At 46.5% G+C, this 20,923-nt stretch overlaps 1 long non-coding RNA gene across 1 annotated transcript in view; it reads right to left on the bottom strand.

Moving 5' to 3' along the window:
* Positions 1 to 15,310, bottom strand: part of LOC129025079 (uncharacterized) — a 29,081-nt gene extending 13,771 nt beyond the window's left edge. Inside the window, exons 1-2 of the long non-coding RNA XR_008497169.1 lie at positions 15,199 to 15,310; positions 10,392 to 10,483 (exon numbers count right to left, since the gene is read on the bottom strand). This is a non-coding gene — a long non-coding RNA (uncharacterized LOC129025079). The remainder of the gene's footprint in view (positions 1 to 10,391; positions 10,484 to 15,198) is intronic.
* Positions 15,311 to 20,923: the final 5,613 nt, after the last annotated feature.

The following is a 20,923-nucleotide window of genomic DNA, read 5'->3' as shown; positions in this document are numbered from 1 at the left end:
AGGTCAGGAATTCGAGACCAGCCCAGCCAACATGGTGAAACCCTGTCTCTATTAAAAATACAAAAAATTAGACAGGCGTGGTGGTGACGCCTGTAATCCCAGCTACTCGCGAGGGCGAGGCAGGAGAATCCCTTGAACCGGAGAGGCAGAAGTTGCAGTGAGCTGAGATTGCGCCACTGCACTCCAGCCTGGCCAACAAGAGCGAAACTTTGTCTCAAAAAAAAACTAAAAAAACACTTTTTGCAAAACAGATCTTCTTTGTGATTTCTTTTTTCAATCATCACATGCAGAAATACATAGGAAAATCGACCGGGCGCGGCGGCTCACGCCTGTAATCCCAACACTTTGGGAGGCCGAGGCAGGCGGATCACGAGGTCAGGAGATAGAGACCATCCTGGCTAACAGGTGAAACCCCGTCTCTACTAAAAATACAAAAAAAAAATTAGCCGGGAGTGGTGTTGGGCGCCTGTAGTCCCAGCTACTCAGGAGACTGAGGCAGGAGAATGGCGTGAACCCGGGAGGCGGAGCTTGCAGTAAGCCGAGATCGCGCCACTGCGCTCCAGCCTGGGCGACAGAGCGAGACTCCGTCTAAAAAAATAAAAAAGAAATAAAAAAAAGAGAAATACATAGGAAGATCACCCATGTCAATTCAATGGGCTTTATTATGAACTGTATGCATTACATATCACTCTATCTCTCGTAAGTCTATAAGCTTTACTGTCACTTGTACCTGAGGGATATTATAGGCCGGCTCAATATGTTTGACATTGGATTACTTACAAGAAATTGATCTAGCTTAATAACATAAATATTCATCTGTAATTTTTCTCTTTTCTTTGGTATTAAAATAACTGTTATTAAATTATATCACAAACTGAACTAAAAATTATCATAAAGGTTATAACTAAAACCAAAGATTATCAACCACACTAAAAATCTAAGTGCACTTACAGTATAAACAAGAGCTCTTCACAGTGAAAGAATTATTTCTGTATGTACTCATGTTCATTATAGATATACTTCATCAGAGTAAAGTGGAGGTCTACCTATAATAAATTGTTAGCTGTGTAAATACAGCCTTTGAATTAAGAGTCAAAGAAGTAGGCAGATCCCAATTCAGTCCTGGTGTATCAGGTAGGGTCCCTGCAGGAAGCAGATGGCATACACAGAAGGGTTAAGTAAAGACAGTTAAATGCAGAAGCTATTTACAGAGAAAGGTGGATAGAGTTAAGGGGACCCAACTAGAAGCTGGAGGGGAAGGGAGCTAGGTGTGGAAGACTGTACTGTTTGTTCTCAATTGACCCATTCCTCCCAGCCAATGTCATGTGCTCCTGTAAGCAGAATATACTTCCTTGCCCCTTTGACCTTGAGCTTAGCCATATGACTTGCTTTGGTCAATGGAATGCAAGCAGATGTGACAAACACCACTTTGGTTTTTTTTGTTGTTGTTGTTGTTGTTGTTTTTGAGACAGAGTCTCTTTCTGTCGCCAAGGCTGGAGTGTAGTGGCGCGATCTCGGCTCACTGCAAGCTCCGCCTCCCGGGTTCATGCCATTCTCCTGCCTCAGCCTCCCGAGTAGCTGGGACTACAGGCGCCCGCCACCACGCCCGGCTAATTTTTTGTATTTTTAGTAGAGATGGGGTTTCACCGTGTTAGCCAGGATGGTCTCGATCTCCTGACCTCGTGATCCGCCTGCCTCGGCCTCCCAAAGTGTTGGGATTACAGGTGTGAGCCACCGCGCCTGGCCGACAAACACCACTTCTAACAGAACTTGAAATGCACTGGTGTGGTTGGCATGCACTTCAGTGTCTGCTTTTGGCCTTGAGAAGAGCAGGTGCCAGATAGGATCTGGCTCCAGATATGGGAAGAGTGCATGGAACTGAGCCAAGTCTAGTCTGTTAGAACTCAGCAAAGGCAAAGCTGATGCACAGCCTGCATGCCTTATGAACAAGAACTAAATGTTTCCTGCAGGAGCAAAAGCACACCAGACAAACCGGATGGTACCGCCTGCAGGGACCAGCCTCCGTGACACACAGCACGGCAAAGAAGAGCCGAGAATGGATGTGGGGGCAAACTGAGAAGAGTCACCCAGGAGAGCATGGAGGGAGAAATGCAGGGAGATTCATTTCCATGAAGGGCTGAGGACAAGAGACTTCAAGCTGTGTGGCTAAGAGGCAAACACCACAAGCTGAATGAGGGGAAAGGAGTGAAGAGAGGGCTCTGAACAGAGAGACACTCAAATTTGTCTCCTAACCAGGTTTTTCACTGGATCCATATTCTGGTGCCATAACAAAAGGAGAAATAACAAGGGATCACATGAAGGACTCAGAAATATTCTGGGATACATTGCCAAGCCAGGGCAACATGGTCCCCTTCTAGCAGGCCACACATACAAGACCACCCTCAGCTTTGACTTGTGAGGGCTTGCAGTATAGCTGGGGTAGTGCCCAAGGAGGCGGGCAGAACAGTGGTACCCTGCATGTTACAGTGGTGCCCCCAGGAGGTCTGTCCTTACAAGCCTGAGGACACTCCTCAACCCTTCTGTGAATTTCTTAAAGTCAGGAACCCACCCTCGCACTCTGCAGATATGGGTAGTGCACACTTTAATAAATATGCACCAGTAAATACTTACAGCTGTGCATTTATGTGCAAGCGGCTCCTCCCCCAAGAGATGCAATAAATACATGAAATACGGGGGGCGGGTGAGAACGGAGGATGACGGGGGCCTTTTCCAGGCAAAGTCATTTACCCATCACCTTGTTGGAGTCTCTGCACAGTTTATGCTGGACAGTGGCAAGAAAATGGATTTTCTCATTTGTCTTGGTGGCAGTCTGACCTCATTTTTGTTTTTTCTTTGAGATAAAATCTAACGGAGAAGTTTGATTTTCTAACATTTTAAATTAGGATCCTACATGGGAGAAATACAGAGTCTTAAACAGGAGGACCTAGACTAACACACAGAGTAAGGTAAGGCTTTACTGGAGAAGAAATATACACATAGATAGGTAGATAGATGATAGATAGATAGATAGATAGATAGTAGAAAGACAGAGACAGAGACAGAGAGAAAGAGAGAGAGGTGGTCTTGTTCTATTGCCGAGGCTGCAGTGAAGTGGTGTAATCATAACTCACGGCAGCTTTGAACTCCTAGGTTCAAGCAATCCTCTCACCTTGGCCTCCCGAGTAGCTGGGACTACGGGTGCATGTCACCACACCTGGCTAATTTTATTTTTTTAGAGATAGGATCTTGCTATGTTGCCCAGACTGGTCTCAAACTCCTGGGCTCAAGTGATCCTGCTGCCTGGGCCTCTCAAATTGCTGGAATTACAGCCATGAGCCACCACGCCCAGCCAGGGGAAGCAACAGCAAAGGTGAGATTTAACAGGTTGACACAAGCAAACAGGGCATGGGAAAAGCACTGTAGGCAGGAGGAAACAAGTATATGTAATTCCTGAGAGAAAATGGAGAAAGGTTCCCAACCTCAGAGGGTAAAGGGACTCAGGAGAAACATCCTGTGAGGCCATTTCGTCATGTCACACGTGGACTGCACCCACCAAGAAGTGAGGGGGAAAGTAGGCACTGCCCTCAAAATCAGAGAATCCTGCAGAACCTGATGACACGCTCTGAGCTTTAAAAACAAGTGCAGCCTGGGTCCCACCCCCAGCAACATTAATTTGATTCATTGTCCTGGGATGGGGCCCGGGCTTTTGGGATTTTTTTTTTTTTTTTGACGGAGTTTTTTGCTCTTGTTGCCCAGGCTGGAATGCAATGGTGTGATCTCGGCTCACTGCAACCTCTGCCTCCCGGGTTCAAAGCATTCTCCTGCCTCAACCTCCTGAGTAGCTGGGATTACAGGCATGAGCCACCATGCCCGGCTGATTTTGTATTTTTAGTAGAGACGGGTTTCACCATGTTGGTCAGGCTGGTCTCAAACTCCTGACCTCAGGTGATCCGCCCACCTCGGCCTCCCAAAGTGCTGGGATTACAGGCATGAGCCACCGCACCCGGCTGGGCTTTTGGGATTTTTAAAAGCTCTTCAAGCACTTTCAATGTATAGCCGACGTTGAGAATGGCTGATCTAAAGCCGTGGTTCTCGGCCAGGCACGGTGGCTCATGCCTGTAATCCCAACACTTTGGGAGGCTGAGATGGACAGATCGGCTGAGCCTAAGAGTTCAAGACTGGCCTGGCCAACATGGCGATACACCGTCTCTACAAAATATACAAAAATTAGCCTGGTGCGGTGGCACACGCCTGTAGCCCCAGCTACCCAGGAGGTGAGGTTGCGGTGAGTCGAGGTGCCACTGCCTGGACAACAGAGCGAGACTCTGTCTCAAAAAAATAAATAAATAAATAAAGCCATGGTTCTCAAACTTCAGCATGCATCAGTGGCACCTGGAGGGCTTGTTACAATATGAATGGTGGGGACCCACTCCCAGAATTCCTGATTCAGGAGGACTGAGGTGGAGCTCCATCATGTGCAGTTCTAACAGTTTCTCAGGTGCTGCTAGGGCTGCTGATCCCAGGACCACAGTGTGAGAACCATTCAAAGAAGCGAGGCAGGAGATGTTTGAGAAAGACCCAGCTGTAGGAGTCAGGGGGCAGGGCCTACAGGTAGATAAAAGGTGGTAATTCTGGGAAACTTGCAGGATTAGAGGTAAGGAGGACAGGAGCAGGGAAGAATTCAATATGGCACTAGAGGGTAGGCATCCCTGGAGTGTGTATACCCTAGCAACTGGAAGCCGTTCTTGGTAGGGCGAGGTAGCTCATGTCTGTAATCCCAGTGCTTTGCGGGGCTGAGGAGAGAGGATTGCTCGAGCCCGGGAGTTTGAGGCTGCAGTGAGTTATGACTGTACCACTGCCCTCCAGTTTCAGTGACAGGAAGGAAGGAAGGGAGGGAGGAAGAGGAAGGCAAGACGGGAGGGGTGGGTCATTTTTGCCAGAAGTCCAAGCAAGTAGCCAGGAACAGAGACACCCATCTGAAAGAAGATCCATCCTTGGGTTGTGTCCCCATCCCTGGAGGCCAGAGATAAGCCTGTCCCTGAAAGACAAGGACACAGAGAACCCAGCATGGATGCAGTCATTGGACAGGGGCAGAAGGGGACGAGGCATCAGGAAGAAGGAGAGGCAGAGTTGGTAGAACCCCGCTGGCAGGCAGATGTTGGGGCCAGCAGGAAAGGAGCTGTAAAGTTTGGAGTCCCCAAAACTCATTGAGGGGCATTCCAATCACCATCCATTGAGACTTTGATTAGGGGCTCAGGAGTCGGCATAATTAACCCATCTGCCCCTCGTCTTCCAGTCTAGGTGGTCTAGATTTGATAACACTGCTGGGGGAGGGAATGCAAAGGGGGCAATGTGGAGGTAAAAGCGATGCGGTGGGAGGAATCTGGAAAGAGTAAGTGTGTGGGCAGAATGCTACTACAGCCCAAAGGTGCTCACCCCCGGTGTACATGCCCCATATAATCCCCTCCACTTGAGTGTGGGCAGGACCCGTGACCATTATGAGATGCCATTCCCATCATTAGGGGACTGATTGGTTGCCTTTGAGTCAACCAAACAGGAGATTATCCTGGGTGAGTCTGACCTAATCAAGCGAGCCCTTAAAAAACACAGAGACTTTTTTGTTGGCTTCAGAGATGAAGCAAACAGCCACGGTGTGAACTGCTTGTGGGAAGGAACAGCCTCTAGGAGAGGAGGGGCCGCAGCCCTACAACCACAAAAAACTGAATTCTGCCAAAATTCAGTGAGCTGGAAAAAGAACTCCAAGCCTGGGGTGATATCCAGACCCAACTGACACCTTGATTTCATCCTGGTGAACCCTGAGCAGAGGATCTGGTTGTGCTGTGCCCAGAATTCTGACCAAGGTAAAGTATAAGATAGTAAATGTGTGAAGCTTCTAAGTTCATATATAATATATATTATATATCATAGTCATATGTATATGATTTATTATTTGTTATAACGAATTGGCTCACATGATTATAGAGGCCGAGAAATCCTAAGAACTGCAGTTGGCAAGATGGAGACCCAGGAGAGCCAACAGTATAAGTTCCAGGTGAGTCCAAAGTCCTGAGAACCAGGAGAACCAATGGCGTAAGTTCCAGTTGGAAAGTCAGCAGGCTGCTGATGTTTCAGCTCAATTCCAAAGGCAGGAAGACTGATGTCAGCTCAAGCAGTCAGGCAGCAGGAGCTCCCTCTTACTCAGCCTTTGTGTTCTATTTAAGGCTTCAACTGATTGGACAAGGCCCACCTGTACTGGGAGGGTAATCTGCTTCACTCAATGTACAGTGCAAATGTGATCTCATCCAAAATCACCCTCACACACACCCAGAATGTCTGACAAAATGTCTGGGCACCCTGTGGCCCAGTCAAATGGACAAATAACATTAACTGTCACTCCAGTCCACCAAGGAAAACTTCCTCAGTCTGTCACCATTTTAATATATTTTTACAAACTTTTATTTATTTATTTATTTATTTTGAGATGGAGTTTCACTCTTGTTGCCCAGGCTGGAGTGCAATGGTGCGATCTCGGCTCACTGCAACCTCCGCCTCCTGGGTTCAAGTGATTCTCCTGCCTCAGCCTCCCGAGTAGCTGGGATTACAGGCATGCACCACCATATCTGGCTAATTTTGTGTTTTTGGTAGAGACAGGGTTTCTCCATGTTGGTCAGGCTGGTCTCGAACTCCCGACCTCAGGTGATCCGCCCACCTCGGCCTCCCAAAGTGCTGGGATTACAGGCGTGAGCCACCACACCCGGCCTTTTACAAACTTTTAAAACTTGCTAGCATGTGGAAGATGGACGCCCACTGACTGACTACATCCAGAAAGAGTCCAGTCTGCCTTTGGTCCTGTGCTTGAGGGGAGGTATCTAAGTTTCCTCTTTCTTTTAAGCTGTTGACAAATCTCATTGCACTTTTTTTTCAAAAAAGTTGTGGCATACCCCCATCCCCGAAAAAAATTGCTAGCATGAAAAGAACAGTTGGGCCACATTCCCTTTGTAGTTTTTTTGGGGGGGTTTTGGTTGTTTTTGAGACAGGATCTCACTCTGTCACCCAGTCTGGAGTGCAGTGGTGCGATCACAGCTTACTGCAGCCTCGACCTCCTGGGCTCAAGTGATTCTCCCATCTCAGTCTCCTGAGTAACTGGAACCACAGGCATGTACCACCACTTGGGACCACAGGCATGCACCACCACTCCTGGCTAATTTTTGTAGACCATGTTGCCCAGGCTCGTCTTGAACTCCTAGTCTCAAGGGATCCTCCCATCTCAGCCTCCCAAAGTGCTGGGATTATAGGCATGAGCCACTGCGCCCAGCCTGGAGAGTGATCTTGGATGAGATTCACATTTGCACTGTAGAGTGAGTGAAGCAAATTGCCCTCTCTACTGTGAGTAGGACTCGTCCAATCAGTTGAAGGTTACTGAAGGCCAGATACTCCTGGCCTCTAACGATCTGCCTGCCTCCACCCCACAAAGTGCTGGGATTACAGGCATGAGCTACCACATCCAGACACTTTGTAGTTATTTGTGTGACTTCAATGAAGCGGGGATTGGCCAAAGAGAACTCAGTGTCCTGGAGGAAGGCCTTTAATATTACTTTCTAGCATAATGAAGTGGCTGTTTTATTTTAAGAGTTATGAAGTTCACTGCAAGGTTTTCAGGTACCTGAATTCCAACCCCAGACTTCTGGGGCCCCCTGCACTCCCTGAGATCAGGGAAGCACAGCAGCTCCTTATTCCAAGGAAGGGCAGGGTCCCTGCTCTGAGAGCCCCCAGGCGCCTCTGCCCACCTGTTACAGCACTCATTATAGTCTGATGTAGGGTGGGCTTATGTCCTTCCATAGGCTTCATGCTTTTCCAGGGCAGGAATCATGTCTTCAGTGTTCTGGGTTTTCCTGAGCACTTAGCAGTGGGCACTTGCAATCCTCCAATGTTGGTTAAGTGCATGCACTATTAATAGCATTCCAGGCCGGGCACGGTGGCTCACACCTGTAATCCCAGCACTTTGGGAGGCCGAGGCAGGCAGATCACTTGAGGTCAGGAGTTCAAGACCAGCCTGACCAACATGGTGAAACTCTGTCTCTACTAAAAATACAAAAATTAGCTACTCGGAAGGCTGAGGCACAAGAATCGCTTGAACCCAGGAGGCGGAGGTTACAGTGAGCCGAGATCACGCCACGGCAGTCCAGCTCTGGGCGACAGAGTGAGGCTCTGTCTAAAAAAAAAAAAAAAAAAAAACCCACAAGCATTCCAATAGCAACTTTCCATTGCATAGCGATTCATTCCCCAAGTGTGTTCTTCAGACCAACATTCACATCTGCTGGGAACTTGTTAGAAATGCAGATATGGCCAGGCGCAGTGGCTCATGCCTGTAATCCCAGCACTTTGGGAGGCCAAGGCAGGCAGATCACTTGAGCCCAGGAGTTCCAGACCAGCCTGGCCAACATAGTGAAACCCCATCTCTACAAAAAAATACAAAAATTAGCCGGGTGTGGTGGCATGTGCCTGTCGTCCCAGCTACTCGGGAGGCTGAGGCAGGAGAATCGCTTGAACCCGGGAGGCGGAGGTTGCAGTGAGCTGAATCACGCCACTGCACTCCAGCCTGGCGACAGAGCGAGACTCCGTCTCAAAAAAAAAAAAAAAAAAAAAAAAAAAAGCGGATACTTGGGCCTCCCTCACACCTGCTGAATCAGAAGCTCAATGACTGGGGCCCAGCCACCTGGGTTCCATAACCCCTCCGGAAGGTTCTGATGTGTGTGCAAGTCAGAGAGTCACTGCTCTAGCCTAATGGTTTGTATTTTGGGTCAATCAGCCCCTTCATAATTCTCAGGTCTCTTCCCCCCAATTTTTTGGTAGTTGTTTTATTTCGTATTTTGCACTGAATTCTGCAAAGTCATATAAGTAATATTGTGCCTGCTCACATTTGTACTAATTGAGATCCATGTTTCAGTGAATCATCATAGCTTCAATGTGTTGAGCAAATACTGTATACCAAGCCTAGTACTGAATACAGAAGTTACCTTGCCCTCAAATCCACCCTGTGAGAGAGGTAATGCTAGCCCCAGTTCTTAGAGGCAGAATCCGAACACAGCTGTTTAAGTGACGTGTGTATGTTCCCATAGCAGGTCATGCTGCACTTGCAACTCAAAATCACCCTCACACAAACCCAGAATGTCTGACCAAATGTCTGAGCACCCCGTGACCTAGTCAAGTGGATAAATAACATTAACCATCACACCAGTCCACTAAGGGAAAACATCCTCAGTCTGTCACCATTTTAATATATTTTTACAAACTTTTAAAAATTGCTAGGAGGTGGAAGATGGACACACTCTGTCTGACTGCAATATCCAGAAAGAGTCCAGTCTGCCTTTGGTCCTGTGCTTGAGGAGAGGTATCTAAGTTTCCTCTTTCTTTTAAGCTGTTGATAAATCTCATTGCACTTTTTTTTCAATAAAGTTGTGGCATTCCCCCCGCCCCCCAACAAAAAATTGCTAGCATGAAAGAACAGTTAGGACACATTCCCTTTGTATTTTTGGGGGGGGTTGTTTGTTTGAGACAGGATCTTACTCTCTCACCCAGGCTGGAGTGTCTTGCTTCAAAGTTGGTGTTTGTGACCCCAGACTAAATAGTCTTGGAACCTTAGACTCTGTCTTACAATAGGCACCAATCTTTTCGGGCAACCAAGTATTTTGCAACAAAAAGCAGCTTGATGGAGCTAGCACGAAGTGCCACCAGTCAAGCTTGGAAGAGCAACAAATGGGTTCTTCTTGCTGAATTGTTTAACCACGAAATGTGTTTGTCCTGCAAGCTTATTTGCAAAGCGTACTCTTTTGTTCTGGGGGAAGACCCACGCCTCTTTAAGGAACAGAGCAGACCATGCCAAAAGCACTTCAAGGCCTTCCTTATCTGTGTCAATCTGGCACCCTGTGAAAGCTTCGGGGCCTTTCTACTCTGCTCCAAGCTCCCTGCTCCATCCAGCTGGTCCTGGAATTGGCTTTCTCTGTCTGCCTTCGTGTCACCCTCCCCCACCTGAACTCCCTCCCCAGAGCCTTCCAAGTCCACCCTTCTCTTCCACTCTAACCTCCACAGCATTTCAGGCCTCATTGACCATCTCTCTGACATTGGGTGTGGCACCATGATCATGTTTGGGGGTCCCTAAGCAAACCCTGACACACACATGGGCCATTCCGCCTCCTGCCTCCTAGTCCCAACTGATAGACATTGTCACCCAATGCCTGAGCACCATGAAAGTTGAGGGAAAGAGGAAGAACTGCATCTTCCTCCTCCTCAGAGATCTCCGCTGGGGACTGGCTGATTCCTTTGGGGCCTTAAAACATTTCCATTTGCAGAACGCCCCTAATAAATGGAGAAGTAAAGCTATAAATCCTTACCGTATTATTTTCAGAGCAAGAAAGATGGTTACAGATGGGTGGCAGATGGGTAGCGATGGATGGAATCAGTCGATGGATAGTAAGAATAGGTCCTGTAGAAATAAAACACAAGCATTTGTGTATTAATTACTGTATTAAGTCTGTTTAGACTGCTATGACAAAGTAGCATAGACAGGGTGGCTTAAACAACAACGATTTCTTATCCAACAGTCCTGGAGGCCGGAAGTCCAAGATCAAGATGTGAGCAGGGCTGGTTCCTACTGGGACCTCTCCTTGGCCTGTAGATGCTGTCTTCTCCTTGTGTCCTCACATGGTGGTCCCTCTATGTGCGTCTGTGTCCTCATCTACTCTTCTTATAAGAATTCTAGTCATATTGGTTTAGGGCCCACCCTAGTGATTTCATTTTATCTTAATTGCCTCTTTGGAGATCCTATTCCCAAATACATTCACATTCTGAAGTACCAGGGCTTAGGGCTTCAACGTATGCATTTGTGGGGGGAGCATAATTCAGTCCATAACACTTGCCCATTGCTGAGTAACAAACTGCCACAAACGCAGTGGCTTAAAACAACACACATTTGTTATCTCAGAATCTCCATGGGTTGGGAATTTGAGCTCAGCTTAACTGTGCCTTTTGCTCAGGGTTTCACAAGGCTGTAGTCAATGTGTCAGCAGAACTGCATTCTCATCTAGAGGCTTGGATGGAAAAGAATCCACCATCAAGATCCCTCAGGCTGGGTGTGGTGACTCATGCCTGTAATCCCAACACTTTGGGAGGCTGAGGCAGGAGGATCCCTTGAGCCCATGAGTTTGCGACCAGCCTGGGCAACGTAGTGAGACCCCATCCCTAGAAAAAATTTAAAAATTTGAAAAATTAGCCAGGTATGATGATGTACACCTGTAATCCAAGCTACTCAGGAGGCTAAGGTGGGAAGATCACTTGGGCCCTGGAGGTCGAGGCTGCAGTGAGCTGTGACTGCACCACTGCAGTCCTGCTTGGATAACAGAGTGAGACTCTGTCTCCAAAAAAAAAAAATGGTTTCATGAGTCAGGGCACTGGCTTCTTGCAGGCTGCTGGCTGGGGGGCGGTCCTGGTGGGGCTGCCCTTGGTTCCTTGCCCCATGGCTGCTTGCTTCTTCAAGAGTGTGCATCAGGGAACCTCGTCATTGGAGTGGCATCCCATCTCCTCTGCCATATTCTCCTGGTTAGAAGCAAAACAGGCCGGGCACGGTGGCTCACATCTGTGATCTCAGCACTTTGGGAGGCCAAGGTGGGTGAATCACTTGAGGTCAGGAGTTCGAGACCAGCCTGGCCAACATGGTGAAACCCTGTCTCTACTAAAAATACAAAAAAATTAGCCAAGCGTGGTGGCACACGCCTTTAGTCCCAGCTACTTGGGAGGCTGAGGCAGGAGAATCTCTTGAACCCAGGAGGCAGAGGCTGCAGTGAGCAGAGATCACTCCACTGCACTCCAGCCTGGGTGAGACAGAGCGAGACTCTGTCAAAAAAAAAAAAAAAAAAAAGAAGCAAAACATAGGTCCTACCCACACTTAAGAGGCCAGAAGGCCAGAATCCCACAAAAGAACAGGGATCATGAAGACCCCCCCACCTCCCCCCGCCCCGCCAAAAGCAAAGTTTGTTCCACACACTTTAGGGGTGGGAGAAATGAGAGAAAAAATAGTAATAGAAAGCCAGCAGCACAGGGTAAATTTTGCCCCTTCACAAGTTTGCCTGAGGTTGGGCCACATTCACTCACCCAATCCCCAAAGTTATCTGTTTAGACCATCCACCCCAACAACCTGGAGCAGTCACTGTTTTGCAAGAGCTTTAGATGAAGACTGTAATGAAACACAACCAAGGGAAAGATTGGTTTTAAGTATCACTTACTCATCTTCCTCCACCTGCAATTTTCAGCCCCAAAATAACTTGGAGGAAAAAAAAATCCTGGATTATTTACATTTGCTCGCTATTTTTAACCACTCTTCTGTTTAAAACATTTAATATCTTCTGAAGCCCCATTAGAGCCTATTTAACCTGTAGCAAGATATTGTATTTATTTTTGCAGCTATTTTCATCTGCTTAGGGAACTTTTTGTTTTCATCTGAGCTTTCAGAAGGAAGTTAAGCAAGGTCAACAGGCCTGGCTGACTTGTCAACTGGTTGTGCTGGGTTCTTAATCATAAAATGGAGCTAAATTCAGAGCAACTTATCATGCATCTCTTTTTATGTGGCTCAGTTTTTCCATTACTTGAAGTTCCCAAACATTAATAAACCTAAATGCACTATTTTTGGTGGGAATGAATGCATTATGCTTTTCAGAGTTGATGTTTTTTACATAACTAAATCATGTTGGCAACAGGGAGGAGAAACCACCCTTTGTAGGGCATATAGCAATTGGATTTTTTCCTACTGATCTGGAGCTGTTGAAGCAGGGAATGGGGGAGGGGGAAGAAAGGGGAATTCGGCACAGGGAAAATACACCCACAGATTCTGTTCACTATTTTTACTTGATATTTTTTGTGCTACAGGTTGCTTTTGCAACCACTAAGCAAACATTTTCAAGAGGCTTTAATGAAAAAGATGTGTTTGGAAGAAAGCAAAATGACTCTACAAGACTCTAACAGAAAATAAACTTGTAATTCTTTGAGCTGTAGTTAGGATAAACATTTGATCCTAGAGACAATCTAGTCACGTGAAACCAAAAGCCTGTAGTCTCAGCAACTAGGGAGGCTGAGGCAGAAGTATCACTTGAACCCGGGAGGCAGAGGTTGCAGTGAGCCGAGACTGCGCCACTGCACTCCAGCTTGGGCGACAGAGCAAGACTCCGTCTCAAAAATAAATAAATAAATAAAATAAAGACAAAAATCCAACCTAGCCCAAGGCTGGTGCAGTAGACACTGCAACAGAATATAAAATGAGTGATTAAAACTCAACAAGAACCATTCAGGAGACCCATGAGCTGGAATATTCTGTTTTACCCTCTTCCTTCTCTTCCCCACCCCACCACGCCTTTGCCCTCCAAGGGTTACTTTTGCTGCACGTTACTTTATTCTTTTTCAACCAGCTTTGGCACAAAAATGTAGTGCTTAAGTGTTTAATATTACATTATTCATATTTCCCTCTTGATGTGTTTTAATTCCACCCTTCAATGTTGGACAAAGACATACAAATTGTATTTCTACACTTTGATTTGGCTTGACAGGTTCTTGTAGCTAACAGCCACTGACCAGAATTTCTGTAGAAGATAGAATCCATAGATCGATACAGCTTTCAATATGTTCCAAATCTGGTATTGCTTATCCTTTTTCTATAAGCTAAGCTGTTATCATTTACTGCCTCTATGAAGGAAGAAAACAGTTATTTGCCCAATGAAGCACAAGCAATCAACATCCTGGTTTCAATATAGATGGCTGAGGAACCAGTGCCGGGAAATGTGTGAGGGGACTGAACCTACACTAATATGTATATTTGCAGTAGGTTCTGATTTCAGGTGTTCCTTTTTGCTACTTCTGAAATAAAAACTTGGCCAAACATCAAGTAGAAGGGTCTTTTGTGCTTCTGCAGTCCAGTGGGGAAATGGTTTCTGGTTATTTTTCATGTACTAAATTAATTTTATTTTGAAAAAAGTTTTACGAAAGTTTTTCCTGTGTTTTTTTTAGTTGAGATGAAATTCACATAACTAAATTAGCCACTTTAATGTGTTCAATTCAGTGGCACTTAGCACATTTACAGACTTGTGCAACTTTCACTTCTGTCTAGATCCAAAACATTTTCACCAGCCTCCCAAAAAGCCCCATACCCATTCAATAGTCACTCCCCATCCCATCGCCTTCTTCCAGCCCCTGGTAACCACTAATCTACTTTCTGTCTCTATGAATTTACCTATTCTGGACATTTCATATAAATGAAATCATGTGATATGTGATCTTTTGTGTCTGGCTTCTTTCACTCGGCATAATGCTTTTGAGGTTCTTCCACATTGTAGCATGTGTCAGTAATTCATTAAATTTATTTTTAAACGAAAATAATATTTAAGGGCACTTTCCTGTGTTCAACTATTTATTGATCACCTGTGTGCAAGGCACTGTACTATACATAGCATGATGTAAAGGTTGGCATTCTCTGTGAAATAACTGTAGGACACAAGCATGAGTCTCCTGCCTGCAGCACCCCACTCCCATGCCTCAGTCTCTGACATAAAACTACTAGAGGTGGCTGGTTCCCAGAGTAGCCAAATCCCTGTGACTCATAGGCTTTTCCACCCTCCCTTCTCCCCTTCTTAGACAAGATCCGTTTCCCCCAAGACCACACAAGCCATTTTAGAATTGTCGTTTGAACTCATGATATGTCAATGAACAGAAAGCATAGCACTGTGACTGTCATAAAGAGTCGGCCCTCAGGAGAGGCCCAGCTTGCAGGGTAGAAACGCAAAATGCAGACAGCAGTGGTAGCTGATGACACAGACTACATGGCTTCCTCCAGTACAGAGGGTGGCCCCCAAGGCTCAGGGCTGTGAAAGGTCCCGGAGGCCTCACCGAAGCAGTGAGACTTGGAGGAAGGGGCGGGAGGGGAGACTTGGAGAGGCAGGGTGATGGCCTTCATGGACAAAGGGAAGATTTTAACAAAGACTTGGCCGCGAGAATACACGTGGCCTTTTTAAAAAACGAGACACAGACCATTTTGTTTAGAAAGATTTGTTTGGAAACGAGGATGCAGCGATGTCAACGTTGGTTCACTTGAAAGGGAAGCAAACGGGAAAATAACATCCCACTTTCCTTCAGCCCCCGCCCACAACCCCCGCCTTGTACCTGATCTTCTCCAGCCCAGGAGCAACCATAGTAGACCACTGAGACGTCTCCCCGCGTCTTTCCATCATATCTTTTTTCCCAGCCAGCCCTAACGGAACCCAGGTGGTTCCTTCAACGGGTCCCACGCGGCGCGGGGCGGAGGGAGGGGGACTAACTCTGGGCATTCTGTCTCTCCGTAGTTTGCTTCCCATCATGCCCCTCTCCCAAGGTCCTGTCATGGCCGCCCTCTCAAAGCAGTTTTCCATTATGCCCCTCTCCGGAGGGAGTTTCCCACCATGGCCGCGTCCCAAAACAGTTTCCAGTCGGCCGGGCGCGGTGGCTCACGCCTGTAATCCCAGCACTTTGGGAGGCCGAGGGGGGCGGATCACGAGGTCAGGAGATGGAGACCATCCTGGCTAACACGGTGAAACCCCGTCTCTACTAAAAAATAAATAAATAAATAAATAAAATCAGCTGGGCGTGGTGGCGGGCGCTTGTAATCCCAGCTTCTCGGGAGGCTGAGGCAGGAGAATGGCGTGAACCCGGGAGGCGGAGCTTGCAGTGAGCCGAGATCGCGCCACTGCACTCCAGCCTGGGCGACAGAGCGAGACTCCGTCTCAAAAAGTAAATAAATAAATAAAAATAAAAATAAAACAGTTTCCAGTCATGCCCCCTTCTCAAAGAAGTTTCCCGTCATATCTCTCTTCCTTGCCCCTCCCCACTCTTCCTTCATTTATTTATTTATTTATTTAAGACAGGGTCTTGCTCTGTCGCCCAGGCTAGAGTGCATTGGGGAGAATGTGGCTCACTGCAGTTTCAATCTCCGAGTTCAAGCGATCCTCCCACCTCAGCCTCCCTAGTAGCTGGGACGACAGGGCATGCCACCATGCCCGGCTAATTTTTGTAGTTTTTGTAGAGACAGGGTTTCACTATGTCAGCCAGGCTGGTCTGGAACTCCTGGGTTCAAGTGATCTGCCCACTTCGGCCTCCCAAAGTGCTGGGATTGCAGGGCGAGTCATGGAGCCCGGCCCGTCCCCACTCTTCAAAACCCTCGGCTCCAGCTCTGAGGCAGAGCTCCTCCCTCGTTTGTATCCTCACTTAGTGTATCATACGCTTGGAATAACTACTCAACCAATTAAAGAAAGGACATTTTTCCCCACCCAGGTATACCTTGGGCATCACAAATGATGCGGGGACATCATGGACCTTCCAACTCAGCCAGGCAGAAGGAGGTGTAAAGTGAAAGCCTCAGCTGGGATACGAGGCAGGATGTGCTAAGTTCCCCATCGTTGGTAGAGGCCCCAGGCGCTCCCTGATATTCAGAAAAGACAGGAATAGCTGAGTGCCACTGGAAAAGCAGGCGGGAAGTGAAGTAGGTGGGGAGGAGCAGGAGATTGTTACAGTTGCAGGAGCGACCCGAGAGAACAAAGACACCACGGTTAAAGCTGGCTAAAGGCAGAGGCGATTCAGAGACTGTCAGAATAATCCAGTTATGGGGAAAGAGGTCCTGAGCAGGGGCAGTGGAGCTGGAAGGAAAGGGCAGGTGATAACGGGTGGCAAAGGCAGGAGGAGCTGGATGGGAAGCTTGTGGGGACTTGTTGGGGTTGGTGGGGAGGAGAAGTAGTTACAGAAGGTTTCAAGGCTAAGGTTTGGGTAACTTGGAGAAGGTTGTCTATCTGACAAAAGTTGGAAATTCAGTAATGGGACAGAGTTTCCTTGTTGGGTGAAGGGTGAGATCTGGGCCAGATCATCACTAGGAGTCCACAGATACAGCCCCAAGCCCCTAGGGTGGAGTCGCACTCCTTCCACAGAGGAAAAGGAGACAGCAACAGGACACACAGAAGAATCATAACCTGCTACTAGGCATGACGTGGGACCCCTGTCACATTTGTTTATGGAACACTTAGCTCTTTGGGGTTCCCAGGGACTAAAGTGTGTGCCTCAAAACACACCCTAAAGGCCGGGTGCGGTGGCTCACGCCTGTAATCCCAGCACTTTGGGAGGCCGAGGCGGGCAGATCACGAGATCAGGAGATCGACAACATCCTGGCTAACATGGTGAAACCCCGTCTCTACTAAAAATACAAAAAATTAGCCGGGCGTGGTGGCACGTGCCTGTAGTCCCAGCTACTCGGGAGGCTGAGGCAGGAGAATCACTTGAACCCGCGAGGCAGAGGTTGCAGTGAGCCTAGATCGTGCCAATGCACTCCAGCCTGGGCGACAGAACGAGACTCTGTCTCAAAAAAAGAAAAAGCAAAAAAAAACACACCCTAAGATGCTGCCTGTTTCTCTAAACAGGCTAAATGATGCATTAGCTTCAGCCGAATCCTTCTCACCAGTGGAAATGGTGACCTACTTCTAGTGACCCATCCTGTGTGCAGAGCTGCATGGCTTCTCAGCAAGGCCACAGCCTCTCGGCGTCCTCAATGGCCGTGGCAGTAGGAACAAAGATGTGAGCACTGGTGTCCTTGGTCCTCCCTGTCTACTCTCTCCAACACAATGGCCAGAAAGGGTCTCATACCTGCTTTGGTTCTTGGAGAAGGCCAGGGACTGAGTAAGTGCTGGTAGACCGTGAGCACATGTCAGACATTCCCCACCATAATCTCCCAGAAACCCAGCCAGCAGATGAAAGCAGGTGAAAGGAAAGGAAGCGATAGAAAGAGTTCCTGCCAGGGAACAGGCGTGTGCTGTTTTGAGTTTTCCAGGCCCGCACTGCAATGGAGATTGTGGAATTTGCAGGCCTCAACATGTTGGTGAACACAGTTTCTTCAATTATCCTCAGTAATTTATGGTGGAATATCATGAAGTCACACTGGATGTGCCTTTGAAAATTAGATGGTTTTCTCCTTTCATTTTAATATTTCTGCATTTCATTGAATAAAATTATAAATAGAGCAATTTCAAAAAGAAAGGAATACAGAATAGCAAACTTTTAGAACACCCATTAGGCAAAGTCCAAACTTAGAAGAATAGATATGTAAATCCTTGTGAGACGATTAACCTTCACCCCAAACACACACACTCATTTTTACTATTTATCACTCAGAACTTTTATGAGAGTTAAGAGTTTTTCCTAAGACTCAGGGATCATTTCTATAGTTTGTTACTAGAGAAGTTTCTCTGGATGTGTAGAGCACCGTAAAATAAAAGGAAAACGAAAAAAGAATAAAAAAATTTTTAAAAAGAGCTTGTCTCCTAAGAGATTATATGTTTCTAGAAGATAAGGCTGTGTCTTTTTTTTAATTTTTTCCCCCACAAATCCATAAAATGTACTCAGTGAATGTTTGTTTGATCAGAATTAAATTTGTATTACTAAAAGGGTTTTTTGTTTTCAGCTTGTTTATTTTTGCTAGAGGAGCCACTGAGTTGCTATTTTAAGAATAGCTTTGAATCATTACTTAGGAAGTCAGAATTGTATTAAATGAAGTAGTACCTAAAAACTTCCAGATCCATTAGAAATTATAACCAATGCAATTTGAAAAGAGTTGGATCATTCATTTTATACAAGTCTCTGTTTTCAATGACTTTAGTATAAATGAACCCTAACAAAAATTTTTACCTACTTTTTGATTAACATATCCAATGGTATTTCCGCTCTAAAGTATTTTACATGGCAAATAAAATATACAACTTTGGGCCGGGCACTGTGGCTCATACCTGTAATCCCAGAACTTTGGGAGGCCGAGGCGGGTGGATCACCTGAGGTCAGGAGTTCGAGACCAGCCTGGACAACATGGGGAAACCCCCTCTCTACTAAAAATACAAAAATTAGCCGGGCGTTGTGGCGGCACCTGTAATCCCAGCTACTCGGGAGGCTGAAGCAGAAGAATCACTTAAACCCAGGAGGCAGAGGTTGCAGTGAGCCGAGATCGTGCCATTGCATTCTAGCCTGGGCAACAAGAGCGAAATTCTGTCTAAAAAAACTTTATGCTTGTAACTACATTTCTGTCATATTTATATAGCTTCTGAAATTTGCCCATAGCTTCTGGCAAAGTTGTTTTTTTCTTACACCAAGTGAACTTACAGTTAAAAAAATAGAAAGTATTTAAACCTGAATGATTTCTGAGGTTGTAGCAGAAGGATCTCCGGATCTCCCAAAGGAGGAAAAAAAACACTTACCTTCTCCTTATGTGCAGTCTCTTTCACAGATACATAATTTAATGAGGATCTGTGTAAATTTACCTTGTATATTTTTTAGCTAAATTAGTTTTACATATAATATCTAATGCAATTTTCTCACGAAAGTGGGAAGGTACTATTATTACTATTATTATTAGTATGCCTTCCTTATTTACAAACAGAAAATCTTGGAATTCAGAAGGACGAAGTTGCATAATTTGCTCCAGCCACACAGCTACTAAGTGGCAAAGCCAGGTGTCTGGATTCCAACGTTCACGGTCTGGTCCAGTGTAAAACATTTAAACTTGGATCCCTTACAAGTCTATAAGTGCTTTATTGAGTATGCTTAAGTAGAAAAATAATTCCTGAAAACTCAGTTCAAAATTAAGTCCTTGGAGCTTACACAGTAAAATTCAACATTCACTTTTGTGGGCCGAGAACTCCTGCTTAAGTGCCCTGGAACAGGAACTCCAGTGCCTTGCTGACAAATGGTCTTCACAGAACACAAATGGCCCTTAGTCATGCTAGAACCAATTGTATCACTTGTGTGTATCTGAGAAACCCAAGGCAGTTCTCCAATCCTGATAGACCAGTCAGGATTCAACCAGAGAACTGGAACCAGTAGAAGATACCTGCTAGATTTATTGCAAGGAATTGGCTTATGTCATTGGGTGGGGCTGGGCAGGCAGGCCTGAAATTTGTAGGGAAGACAGTTAAGAAGGCAGACTGGAACTCTCTTGGGCACTGGCTGTTCACAGGAGGAATTTCTTCTTCCTTAGGGAAGCCTCAGTCCTGCTATAGAGGCCTTTCACCTGATTATCCAAGATAATCTCTCCCCAGGCTTAAAGTCAACTGATTATGGACCTTATTTACATCTCAAAACAGCCTGGAAGCAACACCTAGATTAGTGTTTGTAGTGGGTTGGATTGTGTATCCTTAAAAAGATAAGTTCAAGTTCCAACCCCTGGTACCTGTGAATGGGGCTTTATTCGGAAATAAGGTCTTTGCTGATGTGATCAAGTTGAATCAAGGCTATACTGAATTAAGGGAGGCAGTAAATCCATTAACTGGATAACCTGTGTCTTTATAAGAGAAAGAAGAGGAGATTTGGACACACACGCACGCACGCACGCGCACACACACACACGCACACACACACACGCACGCACACACACGCACGCACACACACGCGCGCACACACACACGCGCGCGCACACACGCACACACACACACGCACGCACACACACGCACACACACACGCACGCGCACACACGCGCACACACATGGAGGGAGAAGGCCATGTGAAGATGGTGGCAGAGATTGGAGTGATGCAGCTACTAAGCAAGGAACACCAAGGACTGCCAGCTGTCACCGGGAGCTGGAAGAGACAGGGAAGGATCCTCCCCTAGAGCCTTCAGTGGGCACATGGCCCTGCCAACATCTTGACTTCAGACTTCTGGCCTTCAGAAATCTGACAAAATAAATTTATGTTGTTTTAAGCCATCTAGTTTGTGGTTCCCTGTTCGAGCGGCCCTAGAGAATGAAAATGGTATTTGATGGAATAACTGAGGATTGTGGCCTAGGCAAGTGGACACATCAAAAGACCATCACCCCTCCATTCCCTTCTC

The sequence above is a fragment of the Pongo pygmaeus genome, chromosome X (genome assembly GCF_028885625.2).
Source record: "Pongo pygmaeus isolate AG05252 chromosome X, NHGRI_mPonPyg2-v2.0_pri, whole genome shotgun sequence".
Classification (NCBI taxonomy): domain Eukaryota; kingdom Metazoa; phylum Chordata; class Mammalia; order Primates; family Hominidae; genus Pongo; species Pongo pygmaeus.
Note: the sequence above shows the minus strand (reverse complement) of the source record. Positions and strands in the feature narration are given on the sequence as shown.